At 41.4% G+C, this 16662-nt stretch overlaps 1 pseudogene; it reads left to right on the top strand.

Annotated features, from left to right (window-relative positions):
• The first annotated feature begins 15574 nt into the window (after positions 1–15574).
• On the top strand, positions 15575–15693 carry LOC114498146 (annotated as a pseudogene).
• The last annotated feature ends 969 nt before the right edge of the window (positions 15694–16662 follow it).

The following is a 16662-nucleotide window of genomic DNA, read 5'->3' as shown; positions in this document are numbered from 1 at the left end:
CTCCTCTTAAACTTTTTCATTAAGAGCTTAAGCTTGATGAAAAATGGTTGTTTTCTGGAATGTTCTCCAAAGTGCTGATTCTTCACTGCTGAGTCCTTTTTCTAAACAAATGAAGGCTCTCAATGACTCAATAAAATCATAGCCAAGGACCTCACACAAAGTAAGGAGGAGGGTGACCATAAGGCACTCTGATAAGGCCAGGGCTGGCTCTCCCTGTGGGCACTGGCCTAGTTGGTGGATGGTCTCTGAGGTCCTTCCACCCTAGAGAGAAGCTGTATCCACCAGCAGCATGGATGGCTGGAGAGCCAGGCCCAGCAGCCAGCAGAGCAACCGAAGTCTTGAGGGAACTTACTGATTGCATTAATGAGGTGGCACTACCAAGGACATAATCAAATTTCTCTGAAGGATGTGGCTTCCAAGAAGGGCTATTGCTCACATGTGGCAAAATTAGGGCCATCGGGGCCACACAGAGTGGAAGGAGGGAAATCCTGTACTCAGGACTCAGGGTGGGAAGTCAGTGAAGCTGCCCCACTGAGGCTCATGGGAAGCACAGAGTCAGTGAGCAATGCTGTTTTCTGGGCCCCAGAAGGCAGCCTTTTCCAGTGATTACATGTGGAGACAGCTGGAACAAGAAGGCCCGAGTTACCTGCACTTCTGCCCCATGTCGCAGGCCCTCCTGGTTTGACAGGTAAACAGGGGTATCCAGAAAAGCTGTACACTGCAGGTAGAAGTGAATCTAAGCCCTCTTGTTCACACCAGAGCAGGTGCCCTGTTGAGGGGGGAGAGAGCTCTGCATTTTGAGGAAGAAGAAAGTGAGCACTTACTCCAGCTCCATTTTCTTAAGTCTAGCAGTCTCTGAGCCTCGGTAGTCAGGAGTAATCACATCTGCTTGTCAAGACTGTTGTGAGGACCACAGAGAACTGTGGCACAGAGATTGCACAGTGCAGGGCCGTGGGTGCAAGCATCAGCTACACAGGCTGGGCCAATCTAGGCACTGCCACCTGTTGGCTAGGTGACCTTGGGGGATCTGCTTACCTCACTGAAGTTCAGATTCCTCAGTGGGGATACCGTAAGTTTATTCTGAGGTTTGAAATAACAGAATTTATGTAAAGCACTAAACATAGAGCCTGGCCCAAGAAAAGCACTCAGTAGATGACAGTGGCTGTTGCTAAGTGATTTTGTTAGACAAGATAGGACCATTCCTACCAGAGTTAGTGGCTGAGTCAGGGTGGGGGGTGATCTCAAAGTCTGATCCCTTCACTTTGTAGTTCCAGCACCCTAGCAACAAAACTCCTACTAACCCAAGCACAGGAGATTGAGGGATACACCCAAGGCCAGTGTACTACAATGATGCCTCCTTGTTTCTTTTCTAACTATATATTCCTATATCCTGACCACAGAGAGAAAAATTATATGAGAGTTTCTCAACACAGTTTATCAAACAAATATACAAGTGCAGGGATAAAGAAACACACCAGAAATATGACACAAAGCAACTCAGTAAACCTGTTGTTGTGAATGGAGGGCACTCACTGTGGGACTCCATCTCTTCCAGCACTTCCAGCTCCCACCATATCCAGCAGAACCTCTATCACCTGGGCTAGCATGGTCCTGCCTTTTCCCACCTCTGGCCTCTTTCATACCTCTTCTCTTCTCCTACAGGTTCCTGCCCTGGTGCTCCGGGATCCTCCCCTGATGCCCACAGCTTTCTGCTATCTTCTCTCACAGCCCTGGAGTCATGCATCTCCTGGAATACATGTCCACCTCACCCAACTAAGTTATGGAAGAGGGCATTTGTTCTGCTCATCTGGACACAGCAGGAGCCTGAGTATAGACCTGACTCTGTCACGTGGCCTCTCTGTGCCTCCATCTCTTTGTACGATGAGGTTCACTTTATCCTGGAATCACAGAGGAGCCCAGCTTGACACATGGATCACAGCAGCTGCCTGACACAGGATGACCTGGCATACCCTGGGCACCCACTTCATACTAGTGACTGAGAAGAGCACTGCTTCTTCTAAAGAAAAGGAAGAAAAGAGGGCCAGAGACAGTTGAGATGGTTTGAGTGCGGGCTGGAAGGATGAGCAAGTAGGCAGGGGAGGGGGTAATTCAAGGTGTAGAGAGAAGATGGCAAGTGGGAGGGTATGTGTGTGCATGTGTGTCTACATGCTTTCATGTATGTGTGTGCTGGGATGGAGCTCTGAGTACACTGTGAGGGTCATAAGATCCATCCTAAACCAAAGTCAGTACAAGGTGACTGTAGAGCCAGTGTTTGTGGCTCCCTTAATGTGGGCCAGGCTCCAAGCCAGACTCTGCTGAGACCCCAAAGGCAAGACATGCTTAGCAGTCCACTTTCCCAGAGCCAGAAGAGCTCAGTCACCTCCAGTATCTCAGGGAGGCTAGGGGCTGTTAGGCCAATGGAGCACCCTGAGTTCCCTGAATGGACCCAAAGAGGCTTTTAGTAGTATTTCTGTTAAGCTCAAAAGGAAACTGTGCACAGGGGGGAGTGCTGGGCTGGGGTGAAACTAGAGAGGAGGAGGATGGAAACAGGTGATACCTTTGGTCTTGTCACTTAATTTTTGCAAGCTCCAGTGTTTTGTCAGTAAATAGGGGGACAACCATGCCTCTACTATAGTACAATGGCTGAGGAAATTCCTGTAAAGCCCCTGAAAATGGGCATGGTGCATCAGTGCTGGCAGGAATGGTGCAGATGTTGAAGAAGGTGGAGATGGAGATGGCAATGCAGCCTGGGTGTGGTCCACTGGGAATGTCCATGTCAGCTGGTCAAAGGGAGGCCCAGTGGAAGTACCCTTACGACATGAAGAGAAGAATGTTGACAACAATGTGAATGTCCAGACACAGGGTAGAGTTGAGCAATGGCAAAATAAGGACTAAAAAATGGCATCACCAGAAAAAAGATACAAGTTTTAAAATTAAGCTGGTAAGTCTAAATTACTTAGAAGTATACCTTTCCATGATTGCAATTATAGAAAAAGATGCAGGGCTGAAAAAAGCATGAAAGAGTCTAAGCAAGTTCAAGTTGGTCCACAGGCCATAGCCTTGAGGGTCATGACTTTTCTAAATCTGTGGCAGCAGGTGCTGCTTGTACCTAGGTTGGTCTCCATGGTCCCTGTGATTTCAAATGCTGTGTCTGACCTCAGCGTTTCCCCTTCCTGACTCAGAGAGCCTGGATGTCTGAGGTGTCCATACCAAAAAGGAATTCCTGGTAGGCATTGGCAGGTGAAGCCCCCATACCCCCAGCCATTAGGGATGTTCCCTACGGTCCTCAGAAGCCCATGGTTAGTGATTTGTCCACTGCTCCTCTCATCCCTGCTTCCTGGGTTCAAATTAACCACCTGATCACAGGCCTTAGGCTTTGTTTTCTTTTTCTTTTTTTAATATTTAAAGGTTTAATCCATCTGGAATTTATTTTAAAGCATAATGTGAGGTAGAGTGACTTCACGTTTTCTCAGTGGATTAATTAGTTGTCCCAACCGTGCTTACTGAATAATCCACCTGTCTCCTGTTTCAGTGGGGCCTTAAAATGGCGCCACCACTGTTGTCTGCCAGCTTGTTCACACTGCATGGCCTTCCTTTTTGGGTTCTTGTCCTGTTCCATGAGCACAGCTCCTGAGCAACCTCCTCCCCAACAGCCTCAGCCCCACTAAGATGCCTTCTTGACAGCCTGTGCCTTTCTTGACAGCTCCAATTTCCACTTGCTTCTCAATTATTCTCTCCAACTTCTCAGGGTGTAGAACTGCTCTGGTCCAACCCCCAGCACTCCTCTTTCCTTACTGCAAAGTCCCCAAGCCTATGGCCCCTAAATGTGGCCCCCAGGATGCACCTGGAACTGTGGCTTCTCTCCTGGGCACTGTGGACCCTGAGAAAGAAGATATCTACTAAGGCCTGGGCTCAAGTTTTTAAGAAAAACAGCCCAGTATATAAACTACTTCAAAGAGAAACCTGCACTAAGCTATCTACCTCTGCCATAAACTGCCTGCCTGCACTGTATTTCTGACATCTGAGCCAGTCCTTATATAGTTCTTGGACTCCTATTTCAGTTAAAGGGACTGAGTCTTTCCCCATCCAATTGGAGCTTTATAGCTATATCTCCATCAGTACCCTCACTGACCAATCAGGGTCAATTCTGACCAGTCAGGACAATGCCTTCTGGACCAATAAAACTGTGAGGATTTGGAGTCCTCATCTGCATGAGGATGGACCAATCAGGAACCAGGGGCAAGGACTTCTGTCCATATAAGCCAGCTCCCCTCTGACTTAGGGAGCACTTCCCCGCCTCCGCCCCAAGACTGCATTTCTCTGGCTGGAGCTGAAACACGGAAGAGGTCTGTAGCAGAGCAGAGCTGCTTATCTGAATGGGGCCAGGTCCTAGGGCCTTCAGAGCCCTGCTGTCTCACAACTGTGCTGCTTCATAATTGAGCTATTACACTGTTGAGTTGTTCCACAGCCATACTGTTTTTACATCTATACTGTATCGAAATTGAGCTGTTCTGCACTGCTTTCTTATTTACCACACCCCAAGTTGGGGAATGCTGTTGGTACTGAATTAGTGCCAATGACCATCAGGTGACAGCACGGAGTGCCTTGTGTCAACTGCCTTCCAGGCATCTTCCCTTCACTCCTCAATTCTAGTCCCAGAAGCCTGTAATTCACATGTGCAAGCACAAACACACAGACACATACATGCAAACACGCAGAGGAGCACATTCACAGGTAGTCATGCCAAAAAAATTATTTAGAAGAACGTGAGTTTCAAAATTACATCCAAAGCCACACAACTACTCAGTGGCAGAACTCAGGTCTCTAGTACTTTTACCTTTCCTCTGGGTGTTTTAAAATAACTTTACAAAAACAAAGATTCAAAATATTGGGGAAATAAAATGACATTGCATATTACATGGTCAGCATAGTACCTGGGAGCATAAGTGCTAAATTAGCAATAACTGTAGAATGGTAATTATTCAACTCATTGTCACTCTTTGGCATGGATTCCAGTGGTAGTTGGCTTCCTCTCTTCCAATGAGGCTGAGAAGCCCCCAGGGACTCCTGTTGTCCCTCAGCATCTGCTTGTCTGCAGCACTCCCTCTTGATTGGGAGCAGGGCGTAAGCTCAGCAGCAACTTGTCTCAGAAGTCAGACCACCAAGCAGGGGGAATACCCCTCCTTTATCCCCCAGACCGCTAAAGGAAGTCTCCCCACTGCTGGGAGCTGGGGTTGTCCTGTCTGAACACACAAACATGTACATTTACATGAATGTACACTCACTCGTGCACACACATGAACACATACATTCCCTCTTACCTGTGTGGGCCCTACTACGTGCAGCTTGACACAACTTACCATCATCAAGGCACACAACATCAGAACTGGATGACCCTGTTTGTTTATATCATAGATGAGGAAACTGAGGCCCAGAAAGAAGACACCCTGTATCCAGTCCCACAGCATTTGCTGACAGGGTACCAGGGCGACATATTAGGGCAGCAAGGCACTTGACACCGAGGTCAGTTCTGTGACCAGGGAAGCAATGAGGCTCAGCTGGCTGGCTGCTGCTTGTGGTGCCAGACAGATCAGGGAAGGTACTCCAGCAGTCCTGGCTAGTCACAATTGAGGACCTTGTCCAGGACCTCAGCATTAAGTGGTGGGAATCAGGTGTCTCAGAATTAAATGTTAAGAGAGAGACACCTGTGCAGTCTGCTGGGAAGGGCCCGTGGTCAAGGGCAGGTGGAGGTGTTAGTATAGGTAGCTAGATATTAATAAAGGAAGCAAAGGGAATCAGGCATTAAGTATAATCAACTAGGGAGCATAAGCCTGGTTGTTTCCCTAGGAAGTTACAAGTTCACACATGCCCCAGGGCAACACCTCTAGAGTTGTGCCTCTAAAACAAGCAGTGTTACAGGAGGAAAACAAGGTGTTACAGAACAAGTAGGACATGATGGGCACGGAGGGGTAACTGTGGCTTGAAGAGGAGAAGCCTGGCAAAGCCCTCCTGGAAGAAGGCTGGGGATAAACAAGATGCTGAACAGAGCTTCCTTCTCTGCATCCCTGCAGAAGCAGCCAAGAAAGGAAGCCACAGCCATCACTCAGTCATGGTCCCAGCACTCTATTGGACAGTGTTACCCCCAAGCCCATGCTTTTGATAGTAGGATTCCTACTTAACAGATGAGGACTGAGGCACAAATTTTAGTAAACTGCTTTAAAACAGGCAGAGTTGTTCCAAAATCCATGCCTTTAAAAAACTGTGGTAAAATATACATAACATAAAACTTACCATTTTAACTATTAAGTGTATAATGGTTCAATGGTATTAAGTACATTCACACTGCTGTGCAACCATCATCATTGATCTTCAAAATTTTTTCATCTTCCCAAACAGAAACTCTTGACCCCATTAAAAAACTCCCCATTCTCCATCTCCCCACCTACTACCTGACAACTGCTGTTCTGCCTCTATAAATTTGCCTAGTCTAGGTGCTTTATGTAAGTGGAGTTATACAAGTATTTGTCTTTTTGTGTCTGGTTTATTTTACTTAGCATAAAATCTTTAAGGTTAATCCATGTCATAGCATGTGAGATTTTCCTCCCCTTTTTAAGGCTCAGTAACATTCTATTTGATGGATATATCAGTTGTTTATCCACTCATGCACTGATAGACACTTAGGTTGCTTCTATTTTTTTGCTATTGTGAATAACGCTGCTGTGAACATGAGTGTGCAAGTATCTGTTTGCGTCCCTGCTTTCAAATATCAACATAGCACCATGCAGAACCAGCTTCCATAAACCTCCGTATGGGAGAGCAGAAAATGAGGTGAAGGAACTGGGCAAGATGTAGTGCAAGAGAGACAGGGCAGCAGGCTGAGGGGGTCCTGAGAGCCACCGGAAGGAAAGCTTGCTGGAGAACAGGTAAGGCCTTCTGCGGGGGTGGGGTAATGTGGGAGTGTAATGGGTGAGGCTAGGTGAGTGTTGGTGATCTTGCAGGAGGCTGTTAGTCTTCTCCATTCCTGTTAGTCCCATCTCCTCACACTGGGCTAGCCAGGAGGCCATACCAGGTGAGAGCAAGCTGACCAACGAGATCAGGAAGCAGAGAGGAGGGTATTGTTTCAGCTGAAAAAATAAGAGGTAGACTCCACTTCACCATGCAACAACCACCAACTGTGCTAACTGGGCCCTCTGAGACAAGGAGGGCAAAGTACAACTAGAGCAAATGAATATGTACCAATTTTGGACAACAGATAACTGTTTTCTTCTCATTCCCTCACCCCTTCAGCCTAAATAAACAAAGAAACAAAAACATCCTGGACATGTTAAAAAATTCACTGGCTACAAAGATCTGAGCAAACTAAACAAATAAAGCTTTAAAAAGCAGAATAGATTGTAATATCTCTAACTCATTTTTATAGAAAGATTTAAACTCATACTCAACAGAGGATTTACATTCTCTTTATTTCTGATTTTTTTAAAGATTTATTTTTAATCTTTATTGTATTTTCTTACATTATCTTTCAGTCCTCTTATACCCCCACTCCACCCAGCTATCACCACACTATTTTCCATGCCCATGAGTCCTTTCTTGTTCAATTTCCCCACAATAGTATCATTCTGCTTTCCATCTGAGTCTGTCTGCATTTTCCTTGTTAGTTCAGTTTATTCATTAGATTACACATGTGAGTGAAATCATTCAGTATTTGTCTTTCACTGACTGGCTTATTTCACTTAGCATAATGTTCTCCAGGTATACCCAAAGGGTAAAATTTCCTTCTTTTTTATGGCTGAGTAGCATTCCATTGTGTAAGTGTCCCATAGTTGTTTTATCCACTCATCCATTGATGGACACGGGCTGCTTTCACATCTTGGCAATTGTAAATAATGCTGCAAAGAACACAGGGGTGCTTATGTTCTTTCAAATTAGTGTTTTGGGTTCCTTTGGATAGAAGTGGGATTGCTGAGTCAAAAGGCAGATCCATTTTTAATTTTTTGAGGTATCTCCATACTGCTTTTCAAAGTGGCTGCACCAATCTGCATTCCCATCAACAGTGCAAATGGGTTCCCCTTTCTCCACATCTTAGCCAGCACTTGTTTGTTGATTTGTTGTGATAGCTACTCTGACAGGTGTGAGATGATAATACCGTTGTGGTTTTAATTTGCATTTCTCTGATGATTAGTGATGTTGAGCATCTTCTCATATGTCTATTGGCCATCTATCCATATGTCCTCTTTGGAGAAGTGTGTATTCAGGTCCTTTGCCCATTTTTAAATTGTGTTGTTTGATTTTTTGATGTTGAGTTTTGTAAGTACTTTGTAAATTTTGGATATTAACCCCTTATCAGATGTATCAGCAAATATGTTCTCCCATTCTGTGGGCTGTGAACTACAAAGGATTGTAAGAAAATATTATGAACAACTATATGCCAACTAACTTAACAACCTGGATGAAATGTATAAATTCCTAGAAACATACAACCTTCCAAAATTAAATCAGGAAGAATCAGAGAATCTGAATAGACAGATTATACCTAGTGAAACTGAAGCAGTAATAAAAAAAATTCCCAATAAACAAAAGCTCTGGACTAGATAGTTTCATAGGTGAATTTAATCAAACATCCCGAGAAGAACTAACACCTCTCTTTCTCAAACTATTTCATAAAATTCAAGAGATGGCCTCATTTTACAAGGCAAGCATTATTTTAATTCCAAAACCAGATAAAGACACTACAAAGAAAGAAAATTATAGGCCAATATCAGTGATGAACATAGATGCTAAAATCCTCAACAAAATAGTAGCAAGTTGAATACAGCAATGTATCAAAAAGATCATGCACCATGATCAAGTGGAATTTATTCCAGGAATGCAAGGTTGGTACAACGTTCACAAATCAATAAATGTGGTGCACCATATAAAAAAATGAAGGATATAAACTACATGATCATATCAATAGATGCAGAAAAAACATTTGATAAAATCCAGCACCCATTTGTAATCAAAACTCTCAGCAAAGTGGGAATAGAGGGAACATATCTAAACAATAAAGTCCACATATGACAAACCCACTACCAGCATCATACTCAATAGACAAAAACTACAAACATTCCCCTTAAGATTGGGAATAAGACAGAGGTGTCTGCTTTCACCACTCTTATTCAACACAGTACTGGAAGTCCCAGTCACAGCAATCGAACAAGAAGAAGAAATAAAAAGCTTTCAAATTGGGAAGGAAGTTTTTAGTCACAGAAGACATGAGTCTGTAGACAAAGAATACCAAAGATTCCACCAAGAAACTACTAGAACTGATGAATGAATTCAGCAAAGTAGGATACAAATTTAATATCTAGAAATGAGTTGCATTTTATATGCCAATAACAAACTAACAGAAAGGAACATAAAGAAAATAATCCCATTCATAACTGCTACAAAAAGAATAAAATACCTAGGAATAAACCTAACCAAGGATATAAAAGACCTGTACTCAGAAAATTACAAGACACTGAAGAAAGAAATTAAAGAAGATATAAATAAGTGGAAGCACATACCGTGTTTACAGACAGGAAGAAATAACATCATTAAAATGTCCATACTACCCAAAGTAATCTATAAACTAATGCAATTCCTATCAAGATTCCAATGACATATTTCACAGAACTAGAACAAGTATTTCTAAAATTTATATGGAACCACAAAAGACCCAGCATAGCAACAGTGATCCTGAGCAAGAATAACAAAGTTGGAGGAATCAAGCTATCTAGTATCAAATGGTACAGTAAGTCCTTAGTAATAAAAACAGACACATAAATCAATGGAACAAAAGAGACCAGAAATAAACCCACACCTTTACAGTCAATATTTGACAGAGGAAGCAAGTACACAAAATAGGCTAAAGATAGTTTATTCAATAAATTGTGTTGGGAAAATTGGACATATACATGCAGAAAAATGAAACTAGGCCACTTTCTTACAACATATACAATAAATTCAAAATCGATCAAAGACTCAAATGTTAGACTTGAAATCATAAAATCCTAGAAGAAAACACAAGCTGAAAAATCTCAGACATTGCTCACAGCAATTTTTTTATCAGATAAATCTCCCCAGGCAAGGGAAACAAAAGAAAAAAGTAAATGAGACTACAAACTAAAAAGTTTTTTCACAGAAAAGGAAATCGTCAACAAGATATATGTTCTAATCAAGCTCATTCAGAACATTTGAAAACACTGGCACTGTGCTGAAATAGCAAGGATATCTCAATACCTTTCACTCTTAACCAGGTTGCAGTAAATTAGAAATAATAAATTAATATTAAAAGTACATTTTGGAAGCAAAATTAATTTCTACATGAAAATTATAAAATGTTTGAAACTCAATGACAACAGATATTTATATAAAAATGATAGAGTTCAACAAAATTGGTATTTAGAAGAAAATTAGTATCATCAAATGGACTTGTAATATACAGGATAAAAGGGGCAAAGGAGAAAGCTAGTGGTAACTTGGGTTAAAGAGAAAATAAAAACTAAAGTTAAAACTCTTCAGAAACAGAATACAGTAAGACCATGACCTATTAAAACCTGTGGGATATGTCCAAGTAAGTATGCAAGGGAAGTTTTACGGCTCTGAGTATATATGCATATACTTAAATGTAAGATATAACTAAATCTTTTTTAAAAAGGAATAAGACATAAACTATTTTAATTCTAAAACAACCATAATAAAAGTAGGCTTGACAAACAAAACCCAAAGCTGATTCTTTCAAAATATCATTAAAATAAGCAAAACCCTGAGAAGTCAAGCAATAGAAAAAAAATGGGATAAATCTGAAAAGTTAGCTTAAAAAAAAGTGACACAACAACAGCTATGAAGATGTTTTAAACCACAAGATAATAGTAGGTATAGCTTCATTCTGGCTGATTTTGTTTTATTTGAATGAAATAAAAGATTTTCTTGGAATATATATAATTAAAATGGCTTAATGGGAGGCAGAAAAACTGAAAAGAACAGTAAACACAGAACAAACTAAACAAGTAAAAAAAGTGTTACAGTGGGTCCTTCTGCCTTCAGAAAGAGGGGATTTCTGCAATGGATGTTAGCAAGTCACAGGAGAAAATGCGAAGCTCCTCAGTTCTTTCTGTAAGATTAACAAGCTTAACAGGGATATCACACATATACACATATGTACACACTGTAGTGATATATAGAAAGATCTTCCAAGATACTTGTAATAGTTAAAAACAATTTCCAAATAAAACAATTCTATTTGTGTTTGGTTTGGAAAGAAACTGCACGGAGGAAAAATCACAATGTATGATTGTCTCCCACAAAGAGCTCTATCTGAAAGACACACATTAGAAAGGTCAGCAATCAGCAATGGAGACAAGAGTATGATGAGAAGTTTGAGGGAAAGTTAAAGAGAAAACATACCCTTTTTATACTATCCCTATCTTGGTGGAATGTTTACAAACTAAAGTTTACTTTGAAGTTATTAAATAAAATGTAAATCAATCAATAAAGGTAAATAAATGTAACCAATAATTAATAACAATATTAATTTGAAAAGTAACACTTTCATAATTGTTAATTACATATTTTAAGCTAAAGAATAAAAATGAAAGATTTGGAGAACATGTGGAAAAGCTTTTCTAATAGAATATTTAAAACAGAAAGTCATTTTTGTAATTAAAGAGGTACAAATGATTACCCAAACAGGTTATAAAAACCTCAAAGCCATAAAGGAAAATAACATTCTCATTGAATGAACATTTAAGCTCTATACAAAGAAAGGCATTGTGGACTTGTCAAAGGACAAATGTCATACTAGGGAAAAATATTTATGAGACTTACAACCTGCCACAAGATTTATACCCTGAATATAAGAATCTTTTACAAAATCAATATGGTATACAACCCAACAGAAAAGTGAACAAAGGATATGTACAAATCATAGAAGATATAAAAATGGCTAATAAGCACTTGCAAATATTCTAAAGCCCTTTAGTTATCTAATGTAAGTGCAAATTTAAACAATAATGAAATATTTCTTGTCTATTAGACCAGAAGAAATTAAAAGCATGGAGCACATTTACCACTGGCAAAAACTGGGAAAATTCTGGGTTTTTTTCCCCAATATTTCCTCTTATCTATTAATTGTGTTCTATCCTTCGATCACTCAGGTAAACGTGAAAGCTTCTCCTTCTCCATTTCTGTCCCTCTTTAACCCTCCATCTCATTGGCCCCTTCCTCATCTCTTCCCTAAGAACCCTCAACCTCATCCCCATTCATTTGTTCTTCTGTTCTTTAACCTTTCCAACAAGTTCATTATTTCAGGACTTATATTGTTCATACTTAATATCCCCAGCTGGGTCTTTTTCATAACTGCATTGTATTGCTTCATATTTCCAATATCCTCCTGAGAATATTTATTATGCACATGCAAATGCTTTCTTTGTCTTGTCTATTTATCTTCTCCCTCTAGTATTGTTTGTGGTCATTCTTGGAGTTTACTCTTCTCATGTGTCCCATCTTTCCCCTATGGCCACCTTGGTTAGTCAAATATAGTTGGGAGGAAGGACAGAAAGCCTTATACCCAGGCAATACCATCCATGTAAGTATAGGGAAGGTGGACAGAATGCTCCTGAGGTCAGAGCACAGGGTGTGATAATATGGTTTAACCTTCCTTTTGTGCTCATCCTCACTGGGCTAACAACCTGCATTAGAGTTAACTGTCCTGTGGTAGAGGAAGGTGTCATGAGGCAGCCAGCTAACCTATCTAGGTGTGGTACTCACTCCAGGTAGATTCTATACTGTCTGTTCTGGCATTGCCCAGACACCTGTGTCTGATATAGGAGCTCCTGGTAAGAGTAGTGCTGGGCAGGCAGTGACCCCAGGGTGGTACAGGTAGGAGAGGAGTTCCTCCAGCCTGACTCTGGGTGGGCTGAGCCACTTCCACTCTACAACATGCCTCATCTCTTATCCGGACCACACTGCTCTGTATCTCCCCAGGATTTCTCATGGGTTTTCATCATAGTTTCTGGATTTCTACCTTATTAGGAACCATAAGCAAAATTTAAAAACAAAAATCATATATTAGACATTTTCATGGGTGAAGAAAATGGACACATGCAGATATTACTAGTAGAACTACAGATCATTATGCCCTCCTCAGGGGACAGATATCATGTAACACATCCCAAATGCTTGAAAATTGCCTGGGAATTTCATGACAAGATGGTGTGGACTCACCTGTCCCTACTCCTTTCCTCTAAATATGACTACATGCACTGGAAATAATCTAATAGATAATCCTAACAGGATTCTGTAAGGTGAAAAGAGGAAGGCAGACTGTCCAGGAAGTACAGGACATGAGTGTCACTGCACTGAATTCCTAGGTTTTCTTCTCCTATGGTCTTAGTCTATTTCATCTGCTGTAACAAAATACCATAAACTGGGTAACTTGAACAACAAATTTATTTCTTACTGTTCTGGAGGCTGGGAAGTCCAAGATCAAGCACTGGCAGAAGTGTGGGTGGGGAAGGGGAGATAAAAAGGGAAGGACTAGACAAAAGGTTCTTAGATTTGACATCACAAATAGAGTGATATAAAAATATTGATAAATTGGGCCACATTAAAATTAAAATTATTTTGCTCTGCAAAAGATTCTGTTATGATGAAAAGACAAATTATAGACTGGGATAAAATATTTACAAATCACATATCTAATGAAGAACTTGTGTCTAAAATATATAAAGAACTATCAGAACTCAACATTAAATAAGTGAAGTTGAAAATATGCAAAAGATATGAAGAGATATACGGGCAAAGAGGATATACAGTTGGAAAAAAAGCACATGAAAGGGTACTCAACATCATTAGCTATTAGGGAAGTGCAAATTAAAATCACAATGAGATATGACTACACATCTATTAAAATTGCTAAAAACAAAACCAACCAAACAAACAACAAAACAGTGAAATGCCAAATGCTGGTGAGGATGAAGAGAACCAGAGCACTCATACATTGCTGGTGACAATAAAATGGTACAGTCTCTCTGAAAAATGGTTAGGCAGTTTCTCTTAAAACTAAAAATGTACTTATCATATGACCCAGAACATGCAATCTTAGGTTTCTATACTGGAAAAGTGAAAACTTATTTTTACACAGAATACTTCACATGAATATTCACAGCAGCTTTATTTATAATGCCCCAAAATGGGAAATTACTCAAATGTCCTCCCGTGGTGAACAGTTAAACAAGCTGTGGTACATTCATATTATGGAACACTGTCCAGTATTTAAAAAGAAGACACTATTGATACATGCAACAACTTGGATAAACTCAAGGAAATGACTGTGAGTGAAATAAGCCAATTTCAAAAGGATACAAACTACATGATTCTTCCTCTATAAAGTTGTGAAGTAACACAATTTACAAAGATGGAAAACAGACTTAATAGTTGCTAGAGGTTAGGGCTGTGGTGAGGAATGTGTGGCTATAAAGTGGTAGTATAAGAAAGCTTTGTGGTTATGGTAGCTTTGTATCCTGACTGTGGTGGTAGGTATAGAAAACTATGCAATGACAATACTGCACAGAGCAATATACACATACACACAAGTGAGTACATGAATCCTCAGGAAATTTAAATTCTGTAGATTGTCCCAAGGTGATTTCCTGATTTTGGTATATTATTATAGCTATGCCAGATGTTAGCATTGAGGAAAGCTTGCCCTGTACCTTCTTTTGGTAAAACTTCCTGCGAATCTAAATTATTTCAAAATAAAAAGCCCTTTAAAAAATGGCCTCAGGATCTCACTTATAGAAATTTAAGAAAGAAAAGGCTGGGGGGGATTTCAATTTAGGGGAAAATGAATAAGCACATTTAACTCTGTCTCCCACAAAATGCAACTATAAAACCTAGAAAGAACACACGGAGAAGCTACTTGAGGTGTTTTAAAATCAAACAACAGCAGAATTGGGAAAGGAGAAGATATTCTGAAATAAAATGGAGCTAGTGGGAGTTTTACCATTTCACTTCCCCATTATCTCAGACTACCCTCAGGCAACCTTAACCTGATGTCCATGGAGATGGACATCAGTGAAAACAGAGAGCCCGGGAAAGCCTTTCAATTCAGGCTGGGAAGCAGAAAAGTCTCCAAACTCTGAAACAGATTGTAAGAAATTGTTCTCCCAGCTCCCACCCTTCATGCTTTGACCTTTTCCTTCACTCCATTTTTCCATGCCTTAGGTCCCTGCAGCCCACAGGTACCTCTTTTCTGATAGAACTATGATCCAAGTAGGGTGTTGTTTTTTTTTTAGGCCACTGTTTTCTTACTCTCTCTGTTCTTTCACTGCCTTGGCCCTGGGTGTGGATTGGCATAGTCTTGGTAAGGATATTGTTTCTTGGCTAGAGGGCTAAAAAGGAGAGCACCAGGGAACTGGAAAGTATCAGAAAAATAAAAGAGCCAGCGGGGGGGGAGGATTTCAGGACATTGACCCCAAATGTTACGAGTCTCTGGGCAGCCCCTTGACCTAAATGCATGTACAAATCCAACCCTAAAGAGCGTATCTTTGTCTACAGCCACACCGCCCTGAACATATCTGATTTCATCTGCTCTCAGAAGCTAAGCAGGGTAAGGCCTGGTTAGTACTTGAATGGGACACTGCCTGGGAATACCAGATGATGTAGGCTATTGCCTGAGGACTTCCAGTCAAGATGGTGGCCTACCCAGACATGGCTCACCTCTTCACACAACCACAAAAAAAATTACAACTAAAATACATAGAACCATCATCGCTCAGAATTGACAAGAATGGAGCTGAATGGAAGTCTTAACAACTATGGAAATAATGAAACCACATCCATCCAGATTGGTATAAGGGGCACAGTTGGCAAAACAGGCTGGTCCCACATTTACATGAGGTGGATAAAAAATTCAGGAGGGATAGCTCAGGAGCAAGGAGTCCCAGGCCCACACCTGGACCCCAACCCAGGGTTCCAGGGCCAGGAAGGTAAGTCCCCACAACTTCTGGCTGCAAAAACCAATGGGGATTGAGTCAATGGAAGAAACTTCTGGAGCCCCAAGCAGCTCCTCTTAAAGAACCCACATACAGACTCACCTACAAAGACTCACCCCCTCTGGGCCCCAGTGCCAGGGTAGCAGCTTGAGGAACACCAGTGGCATGCAGGGGGAGGCTGACATGCCTGGCATCAAGGTGAGCAGAGGCCATTGTCCCTTTTCTGGGCCCTCCCCCTACAGATCTGGCAGACTAGTGCCATATCTAAGATTCCATCAACCTGGCTAACACTGTTTGACTTGCCTTGGCGATCCCCTGAGACTCCATCCCACCCAACCTAGCAGCCCACCACAGCTGCTTTTCCATATGAATGAATAACCTTGGCTCAAGTGTTACAACTTTCTAAATCCTCTCAAACAAGCAACAGCTGGCCTCAGTGGGCCTCAGTGAATCCCAGGCTCCTAACTAGCAGCCTAGATTCACAGCTTGGCTTAACCTGGAAATCTTTTAAGCCATCTCAGATTGCTTTATACCTTGGGCAGGGTGGCCCAGGGCAAAACACAGGTGGGGGCTGATCCTGACCTGAACCACAAGGGAAACCCCAGGGCCAGCACACCCCCTGGACAGCTATAGACCACACTGG

The sequence above is a fragment of the Phyllostomus discolor genome, chromosome 5, assembly GCF_004126475.2.
Source record: "Phyllostomus discolor isolate MPI-MPIP mPhyDis1 chromosome 5, mPhyDis1.pri.v3, whole genome shotgun sequence".
In the NCBI taxonomy this organism is placed as follows: Eukaryota; Metazoa; Chordata; class Mammalia; order Chiroptera; family Phyllostomidae; genus Phyllostomus; species Phyllostomus discolor.
Note: the sequence above shows the minus strand (reverse complement) of the source record. Positions and strands in the feature narration are given on the sequence as shown.